The sequence below is a fragment of the Fukomys damarensis genome, unplaced genomic scaffold (assembly GCF_012274545.1).
Source record: "Fukomys damarensis isolate Sample0158 unplaced genomic scaffold, DMR_v1.0_HiC HiC_scaffold_36, whole genome shotgun sequence".
Classification (NCBI taxonomy): domain Eukaryota; kingdom Metazoa; phylum Chordata; class Mammalia; order Rodentia; family Bathyergidae; genus Fukomys; species Fukomys damarensis.
Genome location: NW_022900948.1, coordinates 30,178,937 through 30,200,311, shown reverse-complemented (window position 1 = coordinate 30,200,311; position 21,375 = coordinate 30,178,937). Strand labels below are relative to the sequence as shown.

The following is a 21,375-nucleotide window of genomic DNA, read 5'->3' as shown; positions in this document are numbered from 1 at the left end:
CACACACACATGGTGAGAAGTGAAACCAGGCCTGACACAGGTGTCCTGGTGCCCAGCCACAATGCACCCGAACTGAGAGGACCCTGCAAAAGGAAATCCACCCCCCAGCATCCCTGGCAGCCCCCTTGTCACCCACTCCTGACATTCCACACCTGAAGCAGTCAAACCAAAGTGCTGGGGTAGGGTGGAAGGGCCCACAAGGACAGGTGGTTCCCTGGCTTTCTGGGTGGCTGCAGGGGGACATCTGATCCATAACCCTTGGGGAGAGGAACACAGATGCCACCTGGCTGCAGGATTGGCACACGGCAAGGAGGCTTCGAAGTGCTAAGAAGTCACAGGCAGAGAGGTGTGCTCTGGAGAGGATGGAGATCCAGCCTGCTAGGAGAAAGGAAGCCCAGATGGGACAGCCCTGGTCAATGGAGACACTGGGCAGAGGCTGGCAGTGGCCTGGTGGGAGTGAGGGGTCATGAAGTGAGACAGAAAAAGTCCTCAGCTTGAAGAAGGATCCTCCCAGAGGCAAATCTTGGAACTACTGTTCTCGGACTGGGGTCCTGCATAAGTGACTTTGCCCCGCCAAGCCTTGGTCTTCACATCCACACAAGGGATAAACGTGATACCTATGTCACAGTGCTGTGACGTCTAGAAGGACCCCTGGCAGTGGCACCGTGGAGAACCTCCATCGGTATCTCTTTTCTGTGGGAGCAGGGGAGAGGAGAGCCACAGTCTGAGTATATCTGCCAAGCCCACCCCAGTGTGGTGACATGAGAGGTGATTACAGCACAAGGGCGTGGCCATCAAAGGATGAACGCTGGTCTCACAAGAGCGGACTGTTTCAAAGTGAGCCTGACGCCTGAACTGTTCTGGCTTCCCATCTTGCCATAATGATCTCTCCCTCCTGCCACGGGGCCACCATCTGCCATGAGGGCTGACCACAGCCAGCCCAGGCTGGTGCCATGCCTTAAACCTGAAGAACTGTGAGCTAAATAAGACCCTTTCCTTTATAAAGTACCCACACTTACACATTTTGTTACAGCAACAGAAAATGGACTAACACAAGAGATTGAGCAGGGCATGCGAGGGAAGGAGCTTACACAGCACAGACCTGAGTGTGCGGCCTGTGGATGAGATTGACGGAGGTTCAAATGCCAGCTCTACCACTGCTGAGAGGGAGAACAGCCTGGGAAGGAGCAAGAACCTTGTTTATAGCTGCTCATGGAGCAGAGATGATCACACTGATGGCAGCGGTGGCAAATCCCATTTATCAACATGAAAGACACAGAGTTGTATTCACTGGCTGAGTCCATGTGGTGCTAATGACCAGCTAGTCCTGCCTGCCCTGAGGATCGCTGGGCAAAAAGACAGGTCAGGCAGGGATAGAAAGGCTTCCCATCCAGAACACGACTGTCCCTGCTTTTCTCACTGCTGATGCTCTGAAACAGACCGATGTCCTTTCCTGCCCCACAGCACCATAACACCCGCTCGGCAGGTGGGCAACGTGAAGTCAGACAGCTGGGGGTAACCCACAAATGCACTCGATACGCTGAGACCTGGGCAGGCGACCCCTCTCTGAGGCTGTTTCTTCATCTGTTACAGCTGGCAAGGATGATGCCCGCAAGGAGCCCAGCCAGGGGGTGGGTGACAGAGAGTGATTTCTACAGATGGCAGCTGCCATTATAAGACAAGGGTTCGTGATGTCCTCCTGTCCTCTGGGAAGCCTTCCAGCTTGCTGGAGTCAGAGTCTGATGCCCTCCCTGAATGTCACATCACCTTGTGAAAGTGGCTCTCCTAGCCATCTTTGCACAGTGTGCTAATGATTCACGTCAGTGTACCCAACCCCTTGCTGACCACCCACATGTAGCTTCTACCTCCTCACCTCGTTTTTTTCCTTTGTGGCCCTGGCTGTCATTTGAAAATAGCCTATTTGTGACTCACCAGATCATATAAACCCTGAGGGTGGGTGGGGAAGTCTTGCGCACCACAGTCCTGGCATTCAGGGGGCACAGAGCAGGTGCTCCAGATATGCTGTACATGCCTAATGATCAGAATACCTGTCTCCTGGAAAGTGGGAAATGGGACTCAAGCCTTTTGGGATTCTTGAGGGCCCAATGGGACAGAAATACTTTACAGAATGGACAGTCACACACATGCCACAGACCTGGGAACAACTGCATCACGGAACAGCCCTCTCCTCTTAAGACACAGGGATGCAGCGAAGCTGGGACTTGAGCAAAATCGTCCTTCATCCTTTCACTGAACTACAGGCCTCAGGTCACCAGGGGTGGGGGAGAGGCACAGGGAAATGACCTCCTCCCATGGGAAGGCAGACGCCTCCCAGTTATTCTGCTTACACACTGCACCCCAAGCAATCAGAGCCCACACTGTGTAATGCAGCTGCAACTCTGTGACCTGTGAGGCTCCTGGCTTAGCCCGTGGGAGCCACCCCTCGCACCCACAGGCACGAGAACACACAGCCGCCAGGCGGCCCTTTAACCATGATGCACCGAGGCTTCACGGCACCAAGGACACAGACAACTTCCCTCCCTTCCCCTGACTTTGGCGCTTTAGATTTACAAGCTCAACACTGCTTTTCTTGGATGCTTTGCATTTAATTAGGTGTCCTAATAACAATGGAATTGTAGAAGTACTTATATCACTTTGAATTAGTGGTGCAGCTCTTTCAAACTTCTTTAAAAATTTTTTTCATATATCATTTTTTTAAATAGAGCTCATTATTTTAATTATATCCATTTAAATGTACAGTGGAGTCCTTGGATATTCTCAGCACGAATCATTAGGTATATTAGTGAAAAAGCACTCGGAATCTATCTACATGCTGACACTCCATAATCTATTCTATTTGTGTCGCTGTAAAATAGATTTATATATAGATAACTACAAAATAGTTGCTCAAGATATGCTATGAATTTTATATTTAAACCAAGTCACACTTCAACATAAAATCCAAAGTTGGGCACTAAAGAATATGTTTCAGTGAGTATCTGCCGTCTGTGGTCACCGGCCACTGCTTGTACCCAGCTGCCAGGAGAGAGCCAGACCAGACGGATCTCTGCCCACGAAATCTCTAAGAGCCCTGCCCTTTCGCTTAGGCAATGGTTCTCAAAGTGTGTTCCTTGAAGGCCCAGGGTTTCCATGGCAATGGCTCAGAGGCACCCGCAAGGCTAGAATGGGGAGGGTGGCGTTGAGTAGAGCTCTAAGAGCCCATTGCCTTGACCTTCAATATGCACAGCTTTGCTTTTTCCCTGACATATGTGCATCTGGGCTTCTTCCTCCCTATGGTGGGGTAAAAGATATGTTCATGTCCTAACTCCACAATCTGTAAGTATGACCTTATTTGGAAAAAGGGTCCTTGTAGATGTAATTCATTAAAGATGTTGGAACCGGGCTCATCCTGGATTACCCAGTGGGCCCTCCATGCAGTAACAAATGACACTGTAAGACACCGGGAAACCTGTGACAGACAGAAGAGAAGTTACAAGAGAAGAAGCTGCGGCCACCTGACCAGAGTAGTAAGGTCACAAGAAAAGGAATGCGGACAGCTACCAGGAGCAGGTGTACTTTCCTCAAGGGCCTCCAGAGGGAGTACAATTGAGCCACACCTTCGGCCTTCAGGCCACAAGAACTGTGAGAAAATAAATTCTTGTTGATTTAAGCTACCCAGTCTGTGGAACAAGAGCTCCCTTTTATCTGTGGGGGAGGCATTCCACGATCCCCTAGCAGATGTTTGAAACTGTGGATAATATCAAGCCTTATTTATATATTTTTTTCTCCTATGTTCTTCAACATACACATCACCAGCCTAATTTGTACTTTCATGTTTTATACCCTGGTGCCTCTTTTGCATCACTACTCTTGCACTTGAGGCCTTTATTAAAGAAAAACAAAATACAAACACAAGCACTGTGATATTGAGACAGTGGCTCCGATAACCAAGACAACTACTAAGTGACTAACAGGCAGGCAGCATGTACGACGGTGTGGACAGCCTGGATGAAAGCAAGATTCAGGTCCTGAGCAGCATGGAGCACAACTTCATGGGATCTCATCACACCACGCAGAATAGCAAGTAATTTAAGACTTACATATTGTTTATTTCTTGAATTTTCCACTTTAATTCTTTCGGACTATAGTTTTGAAACCACAGAAGCAAAACTGTGGACAACGGGAAATGACTGTAATTTGTTATCATGGCCACAGGCAATTGATATATAAGACTAAATCTAAAGAAATGGCATCAAAGCAGTTAAGCTTATAAAGCACAGCTCTCTACTAGCTTTGGTTTTAACTCACTTTGCTCTTACTCATCCCTCATCTCGTGTCTGGCCAGTACACTGTGCCCCAAGACTGTGCCAGGGAGGCTGCAGAATTAAGCCTCTTCCTCTGAGTTTTACCTGAAAGTTCAAGCACTCATACCCACTCATCCCACCTGGAGTTCATAAGAGCCCTGTGGCCAGATGGGGAGACCAAAGCACAGATCAGGCTCATGTCTGTTGTTCACTTCCATAACTCCAGCCTTAGCACAATGGCCAGCACACAGTAGCAACTCGATACACATGGTAGATGAATGGCATGTCCAAGGTCACACTCTGAGTGATGAATTGAGTCTGAAAATCCTCCTTGTGGCTTTTATTCTGTTACCATGAAGCCCTGCAGCCTAAGACAGTGCAACCAGGAAACGTATTAGCAGTGGATCTGAGCCCCAAGGACATTCCATTTCCAGGAAGTTGGAGCAAGATTCCCAGGTGCTACTAGAGGCCCAAGAGTCAGACGGTGTTGTTTCTAGGCACAATTTCTGCACTGTCCCATCAAAATGCTGATATCAGAAGCTCTACCACATTATAGTAAATAGGAAAAGTCCTGGATTTCAGTCCTGTTTCTGTTGTTAATTCCTTCAGTCATCTTGCCTGGTGCTCTGTTAAAAATTTTGTTTCCTCTTGAGGCTGGATCTCGTAGTGTTGCCCAGGCTGGTCTCAACCACCTGGGCTCAAATGATCCTCCAACCTCAGCCTCCCGAGGTGCGGAGAGTATAGGTGTGCACCACCACATCTGGCTCCTGTAACTGAGTTTTCCCATCTACACAATGAGCAAGCTGGAATCCAAGACGTCTAAAGCCTTTAGAGACCAGATCTTTACCCATTTGGGTGTATGCGTCTCCCTGCACATCAGTCTACAGCCCCAGACTCAGCCTGCAGACCAGTTCACTTCCTCCAAAAAGGAACCTTTGCTTTGGTGCCTCGTCCACCTGAAATGATGTTAAGAATGGGGAAAAATCTTTTATCATGGTATGCAATAACACCTTGCTTAATTCCTTCTATGATAAAACTTCATTAAAAGACTCCTCTCCTTAGGAATGAGAGTTAACTAGTATCAAGCTGAGTTTAAATACACTCTCCAAGAATGCACAGATGCATGAGATGTGAGATGAATGAATGCACCTCCTGTCTCAACTCTAGGGTCCATGATTACCCTGCCGTACAGGCTGCCCACTAACAATATCTTCCAACTCAGCCATCTACCCAGGCACCAATTATCCAAGTGCAAATGATTGCTACTACTTCCAGATGTCAGTGGTCCTCCCTTGGCAAATTTTCTTAAGTCTGATGAGGATGTTGCTCTACTGCGTCATCAGAGCTGCTCCCTGAGGTCTCCTGTGATGCTGTTAAATCAATCAATGGTCCTTTCTCGGCTTCCATCTGACGCAACCTCTATCAGCCGCCTTTGACAGAGCCTCCCTCCCTCCTCCATCCAACTCTTCCCTCGCTGCTCTATAGTCACTGAGGGCCTCCCACCTGATGGCCACTCCTTGCCTTGTGCTGAAGCCGCTTCATCTCCCAATCCTTTTCTCTTGACAGGGCCCAAAGATCAGGTCTAGAACCTCTTCTATGTTTATCCCCACTCACCCCCTCAGGGATATGGTGAAAGCACATACTTTATAAGTATTAGCTATGTGATGATGAATCTCAGTTAACACCTCCAGCTTGGGGCTGTCCCATGAACTCTAAACCTGCACAAACAATATGTACTTGAGACCTCCTCCTGGGAGGCCTAACTGGTACCTGACATTTAACAAGTCCCAAACGGAGCAACTGCTATTCTCTACTCCAACAGGTAAATCTGCCTCTCAGCCTAGTGCTCTTTCTACCAAAACTTGTGGTCTAAGATGACAGGATCAGACAACCACAGCCTTTTCTGCTTTGGGTGATAGTAATTCTATCCTTCCAGCTCTTTACATTGGACTCAATGGCCCTTTCCTCTCTCTCAGCCCCTGTTAATGAACCTACCAACTCTACCTATATACTCTACCTATCAACTCTACCTATAAAAACAGGTAACCTATTTCATCTTCCTAACTACCCTAAGCCACCAGCTGGTTCAAGTCACCTTCCCCTTTCTCCTGTAATCCAATCCAGAAACAAGAGTCAGTTCATCTCTCTCTCTCTCTCTTTTCCACCCCAGCCCACCCCGCCAGCTCCCACTCCCAGTGATCTGAAATCTACATTGAACCAGCAGCCAAAGAGATGCTGTTGTAATAAGCTAGGTGAGATCCTTCCTTGGTCAAAAGTTATTTGTGGCTCCTCAATATTTACCCAGCCAACATCCTCTGTCGACTCTCTGTTCATTTTATCATCTGTTTCCCTGTCTAGAATGTGGGTTACAAAAGAACAGGGCTTGATCTTGCTCTTTACTGCCCCCAGAACAGTGGCATGTGCCAGATGGTCAGTAAGAGCCTGTTTACCAAGTAAGCCAGGGAAGGCCAGTGCTGGCACTACGATACCCTCTCTGCAGTCAGTCCTCACCGGCACCTTTATTGTCGATGATTCCACCACTTTAGCAAATGGAACAGGGTGATGCCGCCTTCATCTGACCCCAGCATAACGTGGGTGGAGGTATCTCGTGGAAGCTAAGTGAAGTTTACTCCTTGAGTGTCAAAGTCTCATCCTTTCTACTGAAGACTTTCTTAAACATAACACTATCTCCCTACCTTCTGAAATGCCAAGATAATGGATCCTGGTCATATCCTAACATCCTGTCTTGAGAACGAAAGGTCACCAGGATGAGCACTGATTAGCACAGCTTCAGGAGCTCAGGGAATAGGCTGGCTGTCCCTCTGGCTATCTCATTAGAGGTTCTAGAAATGCTGCTCCCACTTTTAATGGGCCCTGCTCCAAACTCTCCCCTTCCCCCAGAGACTTCTCATAACTGGGAGACCTCTACAGGCCAGGGCTCTGCCCCACAACCCACCACTTTGTAGCCTTGTGCCTTGCCACCCGATTTTCCACCAGGTGTCTTCCAAGGTTCGCTGACCACTACTAATAGAAGACGACCAGACTTAAACATGTCAGGATATGAGGTAGAGGTGATGCTGGTGTTGATGCAGGGATGTTGCAGATGGCAGAAACAACGTGGAGCCCAGTGATGGGCACTCTGATATACCACGTGCTTGTGGCATGCCAGGTGCGGGCAGCACTGCACATTATATAGACAGCACCTCATTGTTCTACACAATGCCTTACACATAGGCAGTTTTCATCTTATAGTAAGAAAGGCAAGGATTGGAAAAATACCTGCCCAATGACAAAAACAGGACTCTCCCAGGCCTGCCTGACTTCAGAGCCTAGGCTTAACCGATTGGATAATTTTTGCTTTCTCCTCTGAAAAGAACAAACATACCTGTTACATGAATGATCAAACACAACTAAACAGCAGGTATTCCAAAAGATGAGCTGGTACTTGCTGTCTCCTTAGCATACAGACAGGACTGGCATATACTAGACACTTACAAGTAGCACGAATGCAACCAAGTACAGAGGGCTCTATCTCCTCCACAGAGAAAAGTGCATGGGCTTGGTGCACACTGGTCACCTTTGGCTCTCCCTGCCATGTGCTCAAATGACTAGGGTGCTCCAGCGCATCCTCTGGGCAAGAAGAGCCTCCTGTTTGCTCTGGCAAAGACAGAAGTCATAATGGGAGCAAGGGTGGCAGCTTCAACACTAATCCAAAAGAGGTGAGGAAGAGGATCTATAGTGAGACCTCAGGCTAGAAGCACTGGGATTGGGCCTGGGTCTGTCCTATGTCACCCAAGTTTCAAATCCTCATACCACCACCTGTCCCTTAATAACCCTCCAAATTGTCTGCATTTCCAGTTCTGTCATGTATCACTGATACATTTTAATAAATAGTCAAGCAGCAAAGATTAAATAAATTAAAACTATTAACCTATTAACTCTTAACAGTCTAGAAACTCAAAATAACCTACAATGCATTAATATATCATTACTTTGAGATAATTTTTAGGCACTTAATTTTCTTCAATGTACTGTGTCAGTCAGCCACAATGCTGGGTAATACTGCAGTTCTGAAAGACAGCATTAAAACCTAAATATTAGGAGTAAATTCCCTGGCTAATTGAAACCTAAAGTGGAGAAAAGTGAGAGACAGGGGAAACACATCAAGTGACAAATTCCAAATTTCAGCTAGATGGGGCTCGCTGGTCAAAGCCAGGACCTTCTTTCATGAGTCCTATGGTACCTAGGAGGTTGAACATTAAAAGGAATTAACATTAACAGCATTTTAAACAGACACACAGACTTTGTTTTCCAGGGGTCTGGCAGTGGCATAATTCTGATCCATTAGCGCTGTTCTCTGCAAAGTTCCCCGCTGGGTCCTTGCTCACAGATCTGTCCACCTTGCAGGCCCAGGCCATGGGGGATGGAGGTCACAAGGGGGCCCATGCCCACTCTCTCCATGGCAGAGACCCTCCGGGGCACGCACGGGGTCCCACGCAGATCCCAGAGGGCAGGAAGCTCCACAACAAAAGAGTGAGGCTGTCCCCACATTCTCGGGCTGCACATATGAACAGGATCCGCTGTCCTTCTGCCCACCGACCTTATTTCCTGCTGAGGCTGTCATTTAGCACCTGTCCCTTTCTGTTGTCTGATGTTCAGCTCCTCCCAGGAATGACAGGATAAAGAAGCTTCCCGGTAGAACTGCTGCTCCAGCCCCAACCTGCCCATGTCACCAGCAGATGGTCTGCAATCCCTGCCATGTGCTTCATCCTCCTGCCGCTACAACTGGCCTCCCCTCCACCTTTTAGTCCTCCCATCCCAGCGCCAAGGTGTGTGCTACCCAGAAGCTCTGACCACAGCACTCCACTGGGACACCCAGCCCAGGCTTGCTCGCTGGGTGGTGGCACACTGCCCTGGATGTTCAACTGAGATTCCCTCACCTGTGGTCTAGCCTCCCAAGTTGTCTGGGGACAAGAAACTTGATGTAGGATTTGTTAACAGGTCTCCTAACCTGCCCAAATCTTCAATTCATCATGTGTAAATCAGAGATGCTAATACTGACCACTAAGGGCAGTTCAGAAGATTAACACAGATGTACATCTGGTACCCAGTGTGGCACCATACGCAGTGGGCTCTCCATATCTACAGATTTAACAGATCAAAAATGTTCAGGACAAAACTGCACCTGCATTGAACACAGACAGACATTCTTCTCACGCAGTAGAACGACCGTTTATATAGCATTTACACTGTGTCAGTATTGTAAGTAATTCAGAGATGATTCCAAGTATACGGAAAGATGTGCCCAGATTATGTGCCATTTTATACAAGGGACTTAAGCTTCCTCAGAGTCAGTATCCAGTGGGGTCCTGAACACAATCCCATAAAGATACTAAGGGGCAACTGAACATAGCAGGGACCAAGTAAATGGTGGGGGTTTTTTATTTGTTGGTTGGTTTCCCTATCTCTAGAAGTTACTCCCTAGACTAAAGATGGAAGTTTGGTCAAACTGCGAAAAAGATAAGCTCTCAAGCCACTGATGGAGTACTTTATTATGGAAGTAGAAGAATTTTCAGCCTGCATGAAAACAAAAGGAGTGATAGGCGTGGCTGAGAAGAGGACTTGGGACACACCTCAGCCAGATTCACTGCAGGGGCAGGCGGGCAGGATCCTCGAGAGTGCAGGTCACCCCACCTTCACAGGCACACTCCAAATACAGTGACAGGAAGCACAAGCTGAGTGTCAGGCTTTCTCTCCCCTGAATAGGGCTAGACACATGGTGTGGTCACAGGAAGTTACAGCATGAGCTTCTCAGATCAAGGCCTTGGTCATGCGGGCCCAAGAAGCAACTGGCCAGTCCTCCTAGTGACCACTCAAGCCTGTGCTTCTTCAGGACAAGACCAGATTGTGTGTGCTCTGGACTGATAACCCCAGGTTCACCAGAAGAGCTTAATCGGCTCACAGGGGACAAATAGCACTTGTACTGCATGACTGGGCCTAGCAGAGGGTCCCTGTGGACTCCACTCAATTCCCTTTGCAGGGCCACTCTCAGATTGGCAAAAACGACCCTGAGAACTTTGATGTATGTGACTGGTGGTTTCATTGCCATAGCTATTGCCAGGGCCTAAAGCTGCCTCTGATTTTCCAGAATCTTCTCTATTTACAGTGTCTAGGTTTAATGGTAGCTAATTAAGTAGAATGAACTTTGCCCACCAAATAACTGGCCTCTTTAGGATAAGCAGATGAGCCCCTAGAGGCAACTGCAATTTATGCTTTTGTGGACAAACTTTGTCCAAAGTTTGGTAGAGTGAGAATGGCCCTCTCTGGGCATCAAATTTGAGCTCCACCAATAGGACAGAAGCCTAGAGTCAAGATGAAGATGTCTCCTGGTGAAAATATACCAGCTCTCAAATAATTCACTCTGCTAATGCTGTAACTGTCCAATGACTAGTACTGGGCACACAGTTACTGTGAAATTTTGTGCAAATGAAATTAATTTGTTTAGGACAACTTTTATCTGGCTGCTGAAACCAAAATGCTCAGAGATTATTTGAAGAATTATGCAGCCTTATACATGTGGTTATGATTAAATGGTCCACTGCTGAAAGACCTTAGCTTAAGGATAAGACTCAGCTAGATCCAAAGCCTTTCACTGTTTGGGCGACCTCCAGTGAGTCAATCATCAATTGTTCCTGGAGACAAAGGACATCTGTCACTACTTCACAGGGCTGCTGAGAGCAGCAAATGAGGTATGTATAAAGTACAAGGCAAAGTGACTAGATCCTGGGGGGACCTCCACATACATGAACCCCATCCCCACCCTGTTCACTATGCAGGCCCCATTATGGCTTATATCTAGAGGTCCCCCAAACCTCATGAGGTCATAGGTGGGGCTTTTCAGAAGTAGCTGGATATAGGGTGTGTGATCCTGGGATCAAGGGTGTGAGTGCTACCCACTTTAAGGGCAGGTAACCTGGATAAAATATGGGCTCCTGTTGTTCCTTGTTGCTTGCTGTCTTCTTCCTGCCTGCTCTGCCATTCCACCCTTCCTTGGAGCCAGCTAACTATGAAGTGAAACTATTAACAAACTGAGCTACAAGAAACCTTTCCTCTTAACTATGGGTATCAGCTATTTTGTCTCAGCAATGAGAAAAGTAACTAGACACTCATCAATAAATCAGCTGCCACTGCTGTTATCCTCTCCTAAGCACTGACATTCAGATAACACGGTGGTGATGTGGTGGTGACAAAAATAAAAATAAATGCCTACCGAATACCTACTGTGGTCCAGGCATTGTGCTATGGGTATACACACCATTACTTAAACCTCAACGACAATAATGGGAAGGCACAACTAATACAGTGCCCTTCACAGATGAGAACCCTACAGCAGGAGGAGGTTAGATGCCTAGTCCAACATTACAGAACCAACCAGGCAATGGGTAGTACTGGGATATGAACCCAGGCAGTCTGGACTCTTCAACTCTGTGCTAAGCTGCCTGACCTTCATTACAACTACAGAGAGGGTAAAGACAGTGCCCTAAGCTCAGGAAGGGAGTGCAGAGATCATGCAGAGTGGTGCATCACGGGGGTTAGACTGCCCCAGTCTGGGGCCACCCCACAACAAGCAGGAGGCTGTACATCTTCTGGATCTACACAATCTAGAGTCTTCTGGCCTGAAAGTAAGCAGCCCTTCAGCAACTCACCTTTTAACCTACTTTCTAAGGTCCTATCTATTATGAACCCTTGGGAACATCGCTTGTAACAACATCTTACCCCCTGCTGCTTATTCTTCTCTTGGCAGCCAAAATGATCCTTTTAAAACTGAAACATGCCACATCATCTCTCTGCTCAAAATTCCCAGTGGCTCCTAGTTTTACAGTCATGGCCAAAGTCCTGACAACTATTTCCAAGGGCCTACATACCCACACTCGCCTTGTTTCTGTTGCTCTAATGCATGTTCATACTCAGGCATCAGGACTTTTGCACCTGTTACTGTCTCTGCCTAGAATGCACTTTCTTCAATGACTACCTACCTCTGTCCCTTATCTCTTTCAGATCACATCCCTAGCAATGCCTTTCCTGACTATCCAAATTAAAGAAGAAACACCCACTCCAGGTCTCCTGATCTCCCTCTCTTTCTCCACAGCTAGGTATGTGTCACATCTGACCCACTCCCCATAGAACACCACCTCTATAAGGGCAGGGAATTCTATTTTGCTCAGTGCTGTGCCCCTAGCTCCTTAGGGTACTGCCTAGCACATGGTAGGCACTCAGGAAATAGTATGTGGAGTGAATGAATGAGACTTGGTTTTACCATCTTACCATCGTCTCCTCCCAACCTCTTGCCTCAAAGACTCTGTCCACTTATTAGGCAACTCAATACACAGGAGCAGTGAACCACTTGACCTCTTCTCTCACTGCTGCCTGATCTCGAAAACAAGGGGTTAGACTAAATTATCAATGGAGTGCTTCCACTCTGACAGCCTTCAGCCAACAAGAAAGGCATCATTCTCCACTGCAGCAAGCCTGCGACTGCATTTACCTGAGTACAAAAGCCATACCTCCTTTACATTTTCCACAGTTCAGGCCCTGCAGGCCCCCTGCCTCTTAGAGCAAGTAAGGTCTGGCTGTTGCCGTAATTTGTAACCTGCACACCAGGTCAACATTAACCTCAAGAGCGGGATCACTGGTCTTATAAAATAGGCTCGGGCTGGGTTCCAGAGAAGTAAAGTAAACCACATTCGGTTGTTTCTTAAGATCAGGAACACCACCTCTCCTTGTCCCCCTCAATTTAACACTAATTCCTTAGCAGCCCACGCTATTGGTTTTGGGGTTAAGCCAGAGGCCCTCTGGAAAAGTAACAAAATTGTGTGTTTCAGGCCAAAAGGAAGGCACAGGGAGAGAAGCAGAACTCGGTGCAATAACAGAGCACATTGTGGCATGGCTGGGAAGAGAGGCCATGTCAGAAAGGCAGGGGTCCTTCATGGTCATTCCCACCCATGGCACTCTAGCCTGGTTTTAAGATTAAGGAGCTTTAAAACCTTTATTAGGTCCATTGGAAGCAGGAATTAAATGAGCTCTGATGCCCTCCCAAGTGCCACCCACTTAAACCCCATATAGCCAGGGTCAACGTCACCTAGTGGTACTAGCTAAGGCCACTGCTCATATTCTCTTGGTGCCTGAATGTGTCATTCACTTATGTGAATATCAAGTCCCTATCCAGCCACACTGGGTTAACTTTCAGGATGCCGTTGATTCTAGCCATAGAATCAGTATCACCTTACTGTGTCACTGCCCTCTGATGGCTGCCAAGCTCTGGCACAGTCTCTGGCCATACCAGGCTCCTAGAACTCACATTAACCAGACACTTCATGCCCAGAAGCAAGAGGGCACGGCAGGCAAGTGCACATAGCAGGCAAATGAGATTTGGGCAAACAGCTCTACAGCTTCCTTCCAAGGAGATAGTCTTAGGCCTGTCAACCTCTCTGTGCCTCCCTTTCCTCATCTATAAAGAAAATAATACAAGCACCTCCTTGTTAGGGAGATTACACACAATTAATGAGCAAATACAACAAAGGAGCTCAAAGCCTGACAAGGACACCCTGACTACGTGGCAGTTGTCATGAACAGGAATTCTGTGTTCACACCTCAAATCGCACATGGCCCCGAGGTTTGGGCTGGCCCTTCCTGATGCATGTTATAGAGCCCTGGTAATAACACAGGGCTCGGCCACTGAGAATATGTGGTGGAAATCTCAGGCTAGTCACAGAGAGAAAAAGACACAGCACAGGAGCCGCCCTGCCCCTCTGCTGAATGGGCAGGCATCTCTAATCATTCTCCACACTCTTCCCCCACCGACTGCAGCCATGGGCTGAAAGCACTGCATTCATAGATTCAGAAGGTATGGCCACGGTGGGAAAACCCAACTGCTGTCCTCTGAATATTCACAACATCCACTGGCATGGAAGGAGTTCATACATTAGACAGGGAGGGGAAAGACCACATCCTTGTAAAGACGATGTAAGGGTCAGCCTAAGCATTGTATCAAGACCCTATCTCAAAATTTAAAAAGAGGAGGTCCACCAGGGATATAGGTCAGTGTGAAGACCCTGCATAAAAGAAAGAGAAAAAAGGAAAAAGAGTGATGGAGGAGGATGGAGCTTCATCTCTCAGCGCACTGTTGTGGAACCAGCACTTTGAACAGAGCCTACAAAGCCACTCACATCTTCTGAATGAATGAACCTGCTTCTGGTCCACTGGAGTCCACAGCACACAGCTCTGAGCCCACTACAGCCAGCACCCGATGACTGTGGGCAGAAGGTGCCATGATCTGCTAAACCTGTGCTCAGCACGGCAGCACTGTGCAGGAAAAACTCAGCCCCAGCAGGTTCCAGGCCTGACATGGCCACTCATTCTTCACATGACCCTCAGCAGGACCTTTCCTCCAAAACTGTGGACTCTCCCTGTATTTACACTGAGAGGCCAGGTGAGATAAATTCCAGGCCCCTTCCAATCCTGGCCTTCCGTGATGTTTATTCTTCGGTGTCAACTTGATTGGCTTGAGAGACCCAGGAGGGATGTCTGTGTCGAGTCACGGAGGAGTGACCTTAGGACTGTATCAAATCCTTGGCCCCTTCCTCTCAGGCTCTTCCCCTGACTCTCTACTTCTGGCCACCATGAGGTGAGCAGCCTTCCTCCACCATGCCCTTCTGTCATGATGTCTCTTCTTCAGAGCCAGCTAACCATGGACTAAAACTGTGAGCCAGCATAAGTTCTTCTCTTCAAATTGTGTATATAAGGCATTTTGTTTCATCAACAAAAAGTGAATGCTTCTTCTGATCCAAGGAATACTTCAGGACACCAGCAAGATAATTTAAGGACTACCAGCACTCTGGAGGCCAGTCTCACACAATGTTCTTACCTAAATCCACCAGCAGGGGTCCTGGAAACAGCGCTCTGGACAGCCACTCACCGCATGGATCACCACAGCATTCACAGATCCAAGCCAGGATGTCTTACCCTTCTGAGCTCCAACCCCTTCATTTCAGTATACATTTCCTATCCTTGCATCACCCCTCTTCTTCCCCTTTCTTTCAGTATATCTATCACATCAGCATCCAGTGAGTGCCTAGTAGGGTCCAGGCCCATGGTGGTGCACAGGACAGACACGGTCCCTGTCCTGTGAAGCCAGCAATCTGACATCAGAAGCAAAAAGGCACACAAGCTTTGGAGTAACTCAGGAATGTAAGCACACTGTGAAGGACATAGGTCATGGGCTGGGACAGCAGGGCTTTGAGTGAAGGGATCAAGGAAAGCTTCCCCAAGAGGAAGATTAAACTGAGGCCTGAAAGATGAAGGGCACTAACCTGGGAAGATAGAAAAGCGTATTCCATGCAAAGGCTCTCAGGCAGGAGGCAATTTAGGATGGGGTCAGCAAGCTACTACCATTTATGTACATATTTATGTATTATCTATGGTTGCTTTCATACTACTCTGGCAGTTGAGAAACTGTCAGAGGCCATTCAGGCCTGCAAGGCTTAAAATATTTCCAGGTCACAATGAATTGTGTGTGTCATGATCTGCAATCCACCCTGCAAAAGGCTGCCAGGGTGATCCCCCTGAAACACAAAGCCAAACACATTATTCTTCTGCCCAAAGAACTTTAGTACTCCCGATGGATTCTCAAAGTGTGCTCCAAGGAACCCTCATGCATAGAGTGAACCTCAACAAAAGTATCCAAATGTGGGAGACCAAACAGGAAGACTGAGACCTACTTGGCCCCCTCAGTGATCACTAAGAGGAAAGGTGGCATGCAAGCATGTTGATATGCTGCAGGGAAAAGTAAAAACAGCTGAGATCCTGCTGTTTATGTACCATGGAGGGTGGGAGACACATGAATCTGGTGTAGCTTTAATTGCCTGTACCCATGTCTGAGTAAATAAAACCTAGGTGCGCCAGTTACTTGGGGCTTTCTGTTGAAGGCCCCTTGGCCCTCCACATTTGAACCCAATTCTGCATCTCTTTACTTTTCATCCTCATCACCCCTTGGTCAGGTTTGAGCTCGTGGTCTGGTTTCTACATCCAAAGGTTAATGAAGTCTGAGAAACATGACATTCTCATCTCTCTCTTAAGATGTTCCCAGGCACGCAACTTAGCACAGAAAAGGCTCTGAAAAGTCCCACTGCAAAAAAAAAAATTGCTGACTTTGTTTAAACTATTGCCCTCCAATTTTATATGCCCACAAAAAGAACCCTTCCAAAATCCATTAACATTTTAAAGAATTGGTACTCTGTGGGCTATGGGCTAACATGCAAACTCTTTACTCCAGCAAACTCTTTTCTAGGCCTTCACAATCTGACCCTCAAGTCCAGCAAGTAACCCCAGAGCCCATTCTGAGTTTTATGCTTAAGCTAGGAGCCATCTTTCCTGGTTATCCTTCGCCTTCTTCCTGCCTCCAGTGCCCCAAGTGAAGGTCACATGGTTGCTTCAGCTCTGCTTAGCCCAACAGCCAGCAGTAGTATCAATGCTGACATTCACCAAGTGCCTACCTGTGCCACCTGCAGTAACATTCCTATCTTGGACTGGTCTAGTATCCCTCACTCTCTCCTTTGGTGCAACTTACCTTTGGAGACCATCCTTCTCCCATCTACTGACAGCTTCCACGGTAGGGACTGACCCTGATCTGGCTCATCAGAGTATCCCACCTTCCTGCTCTGGACTTGACCCTCCAGCCAAGGAATTCAACACTAAAAGGAGTTTATGCTCCCTTGGAGTTCATGCTTTGACAGTGGGGCTCACCAACCTGGGCTTTGTCCCTAAGCTTTCCCCAATGTGAGTAACCAAAGACCAGAGCAAGAACGAGTCACGCTTGGATTCTAGTCACAGACGCCCATAGAGGGCGCATGGGAAGTACTGCTCACAACATCATATTCCCCGGGGGCAGTGTGGATGTCTAGATCATCCATCCTTCAAGGAGAAAGGTAAGAACCAGAGCAGTAGCTGAAGACCAGAGATAGGGAAGGGTAGGAGTGCCAGCAGTGTGGAGGGCATACCTGCTGGCGGTGCTTTTTCTTCCAGCCGCACTGGCTCCGTCAGCCTGCAAAAGAAACCCAAATACCTCCATCAGCCAAGGCTCAAGACAGAGATTCTCCCTACTGCCGTCCCACCAATCTCTGCTGAACACCAGCCTTCAGACAGAAGGTGAGCAGGCCCTCAGCCCCTGCCCCACACTCCTCCAGGCAGGAAAAACCTACCCCAAGTGATGAAAGAGAATCAGAACACTCCCTTACCCCATTTGCTTGGCCATTTAAATCCTGCCAAGCACCCACTGCCAACACAAACCTAGCAACCACACAGCCCTAGGGACTCTGTGAAAAGTAAGTAACCAGTTAAATCTGAGATTGAATTGCACCATTTTTATTTTCAGCTGGGATTTCCAATAAAACAGTAGCTGCAGATTTATTCCTACCAACTGGAGGGGAAAAATCCTATTATGTTAAAATATTCTGTCCCCCTCAACCCTATGAATAGGGGAAGGTAAGAGAGTGCCAGTTCTTAATCTCTTTTATTTGGGGGTGGGGGACAGAGAGATAGGGCTGACCAAATGAAATTTTCAGAAATCATAAAGTTCTGGTTCAGATAAGGAGACTAAGGCTTCTGGGTACAGAAAGAGATGTCTGAAGTCTCATGAGGACCAAATGACAAACACGTGGAGTCCTGACTCTCAGGCCAGCACTCAAGGAGACCAGGATGCAGGGCCAAGGGAGGGTGAAGATGACAAACAATGACCTCCACCACCATGGCTGAAATGCGCTCCCTCGCTCTCTCAAAACTTGTGTAATAAGAGGAATCACAGTAGAGTAATGCAGGTCTGAAAACCTAGAGCACATGTTCACAAATTCAAAAATTTTCCACGTTTAGAAAGGTAATACCACATATGCCTTGTACTTTGAACCAGCCCAGCAGGGTCTGTGGGAGTAATCACGCACCCTGATGTTTCAGTGGTGACACAAGCACAAGCAACACTACACAGGCACAGGACTGGCAACCATTAAGCAGCCTCACTTCCCTTCCGATCAAATTCTGCTGTCCATCCGCTACAACCTTTTTGTTTCCAAGCTTTTCAGATGCAGGTCTGTGGATGAAGAATTTGGGATCTAAAGTAAAAGAGCTACTACCTTTGAGACGTGCTTACAAGAAGTTGCAAACTGGGAAACCAGATGGCGGACTTCATTCAAAAGAACCAATAACATATAAAGTAAAGAGGTTTTGTCCCAAAGATTTCCTGCTTCACTTTAACAAGCCTAGGGACACACAGTTCCACAGAGCGGCAGCTAGCTGGGGCTGACCTACCTGCTTCTTCAGTCCCCACCACTTCCTCTGGTCTTACATCCAGTGCCTGCCTGCCCTGTGGCTATTGCCTTCCTCCCCTGGGTAACTTCCCACCAACTGCTACAGCAAGGAAGTGAATGCCTCATCTCGTTTGACTCTTGACAGGTCCTCCACAACACACAGGCAATATTCCCAATTCACAGGAGAGGACAGAGAGGGGCACTGCCTCAAAGTCAGTTACGAAAAGTCCCTCTGAGTCACACCCAAGGCGCTGGAAGACTTCATCTCCCACCAACATTCGAGAGAGACAAACAGGAAGTGGAGTGACATCACAGAGCCCATGCTCCACATGAGGAAAATGAAAAAGGATGACCAGGGACGGTGAAAAATAAGATGTGGAAGTGGAAATTAATGGGATCTGAGCATTCAATTTCAACAAAAGAAACAAGAAGACTGGAAGTGGTTTGTGTATCATTTCCCCGGGACCAAAGGAACAGGACCAGTTGCAGCCTCTTTCTGACATTTTGCATTCCTGTAAACAAAGTTGTTTTAATGTTCATATCCTAAGAGATACGGGTAATAGAGGGTGGAAGTTCAGACCCAGAGCGTTAAGAAACCAAAATCTCAAACAATCTCTCTCCTTTCCCACCTAGGTGTGTACTTACACCACTGCTCACACATTTTTGTCCTCTGCCATCACAATTTTACTTAGGGTTCACCAAGTAAAGAGCACTGAACATATCATAAGATAGGGAGGATCTGAGACTCTGCTTTTGGCACACCTGACAATCTCCACTCTTGCTTTTCTTTCTCTCGCATTACTGGCAGCCACACTAACTTCTGTTTTCCACTCATCTTTATAAAACAGACAGAATGCTAGACATATCCCGATAGTTGTTAAAAGAAATCCTTTTGCAGAGACTCAGGTGGTGGCACTGAGGTCCGGGAGCTGTGGGAGGCACAAGGACCATCTACCTGGGCAGAGTGAGGTTGTGTCCCTCCATTAGTGTAAGTGCAGGCACGGATGACATGGTAGTGGACAATGGATGCAGTGGAAGACGTCCAAGATGGCATACGTCAGTGTCACAGCACATGGCAACCAAGGCCCACTATCATGACAGGGCACAGGCTCCTGGCCCCTGCAGCTCAAGCCCAAGGTGCTGACAGCATCAACTTTCAAGAGTAGATCAACATGACACTTGGCTGTCTTTGTCCGTGTCCTTGCAAATAAATCATGCTGATCCCTTGTGTTTGGATTAACCTGAACTCCGATGCTGCCTTTTTCTTAGACTACAATGGTCTAATATGAGCAATTTCTTATAATTCAACCTAAACCAAAAACTCTCCTTTTCCTAGCATAATCTGACCTGATTCTCCGTATGAACTAAAGTTGAAGAGCACAAGGTGTAGTAGAGTCTGAGTCTGGGTCCTACCTTTGCCATTTTTTAGTTGTGTGATCTTTAGCAAGTCACCTGAGCTGCTGAGGCCTCAGTTTCCTCACCTGCAAATTGTGAGAGAACGAATCCTAGGACCTACTTCACAGGACTGGTGTCAGACTTATAACTTTAGTAAGGGGGCACGTACAAAAGTACTTAGGGCTGTACAGTAACTCTATCAACCACTAACAACCATAGCCATAGAGAGAGAGGCCACCATTGATTGCATCCAAGATACTGAGGCACAGGAGGATAGAATGGTATATAAGATCACACAGCAGGTGACCAAGTCACCGATCACCCTGGACGGCCCAGAATCCCATGTTGCAAGTCCCATCTCACAAGGGTCCAGCAGACCACCACAGCCCTAAGGTTCAGTGGAAACCACATTGAACACAATGCAAGTAAGGCCCCAACCCTTACCTGGTATAAGCAGTAACCACTCAGGCAACGGGAATTCAATGGCTGCTATGTGACACCATCATTTTCTACCAAGGGGTCACGTGCTTCCTGTGACAAAGGATGTCTTGTCCTGGCTCTCTGTCTAGGTCTCACTTTGAACTTCACAAGCTCTTTTCTTTCTCTGGACCTGAGGTTCTCCATCGGTAAAAATGGGGGTGGGGCAGAGGGTTAAATCATAGTCCCTCCTCTCTTAACATCTTTATGTCAACGTTAACCAGGCTCTCTGTGGCAAATGAAATGTGGCACGGGATTCACTTAGTGGCTGGGGGCAAAGGGAACCAAGCCTCCAGCCCACCACGGTGCCCATCCCCCTTTCCTAGCTCCACCCATTCCTTATTCACCAGCTTCTCCACAGGACCTGGGCAGGGCTATATTTAGTTTCATTAGACCTTCCTCTTCCCTCCCAAATGAATGTTAAATTGTTCTTTTCCATTCTCTTATTAAGGGTTTTCTTGGAAAGAAAATATTATTCCAAACCCAGAAATTTTATTTCTAAATTTGTGCAAATGTAAGTTGTAAGACATTAGCTGCATTTCACATTTTGTGCAAATGGCAGAAACAGGCAATTCGTGTGCTACGGGATGGGGGCTGGCCAACGATTTCGATAAAATAAACCCTTTTTTAATTTAAATGCTAATGCACTGAATTAAAATTTAATAACTGAGGAAATTGAAAAGCCGAGCAGGAATATTGGAAATAAATCCAAGCAGAAACAGCTGAAATTAAAAATTCTAGAGAGTGGGAGGACAGCAGCTAAGCTGTCTTATATGATTACTTTTTTTTTTTTTCAGAATGAAGCAAAAAAAAAAAAAATCCTATCTCTAGCTGGCTCTAGGGCA

General features: G+C 47.3%; 1 protein-coding gene across 4 annotated transcripts in view; it reads right to left on the bottom strand.

Moving 5' to 3' along the window:
• Znf618 (zinc finger protein 618) overlaps positions 1–21,375 on the bottom strand; it is a 103,514-nt gene that overhangs the window by 63,943 nt on the left and 18,196 nt on the right. For all 4 annotated transcript variants that reach the window (XM_033758967.1, XM_010639419.2, XM_033758968.1 and 1 more), the window contains exon 2: positions 17,360–17,403. The gene's annotated coding sequence lies outside the window, so the exon portion shown is untranslated. The remainder of the gene's footprint in view (positions 1–17,359; positions 17,404–21,375) is intronic.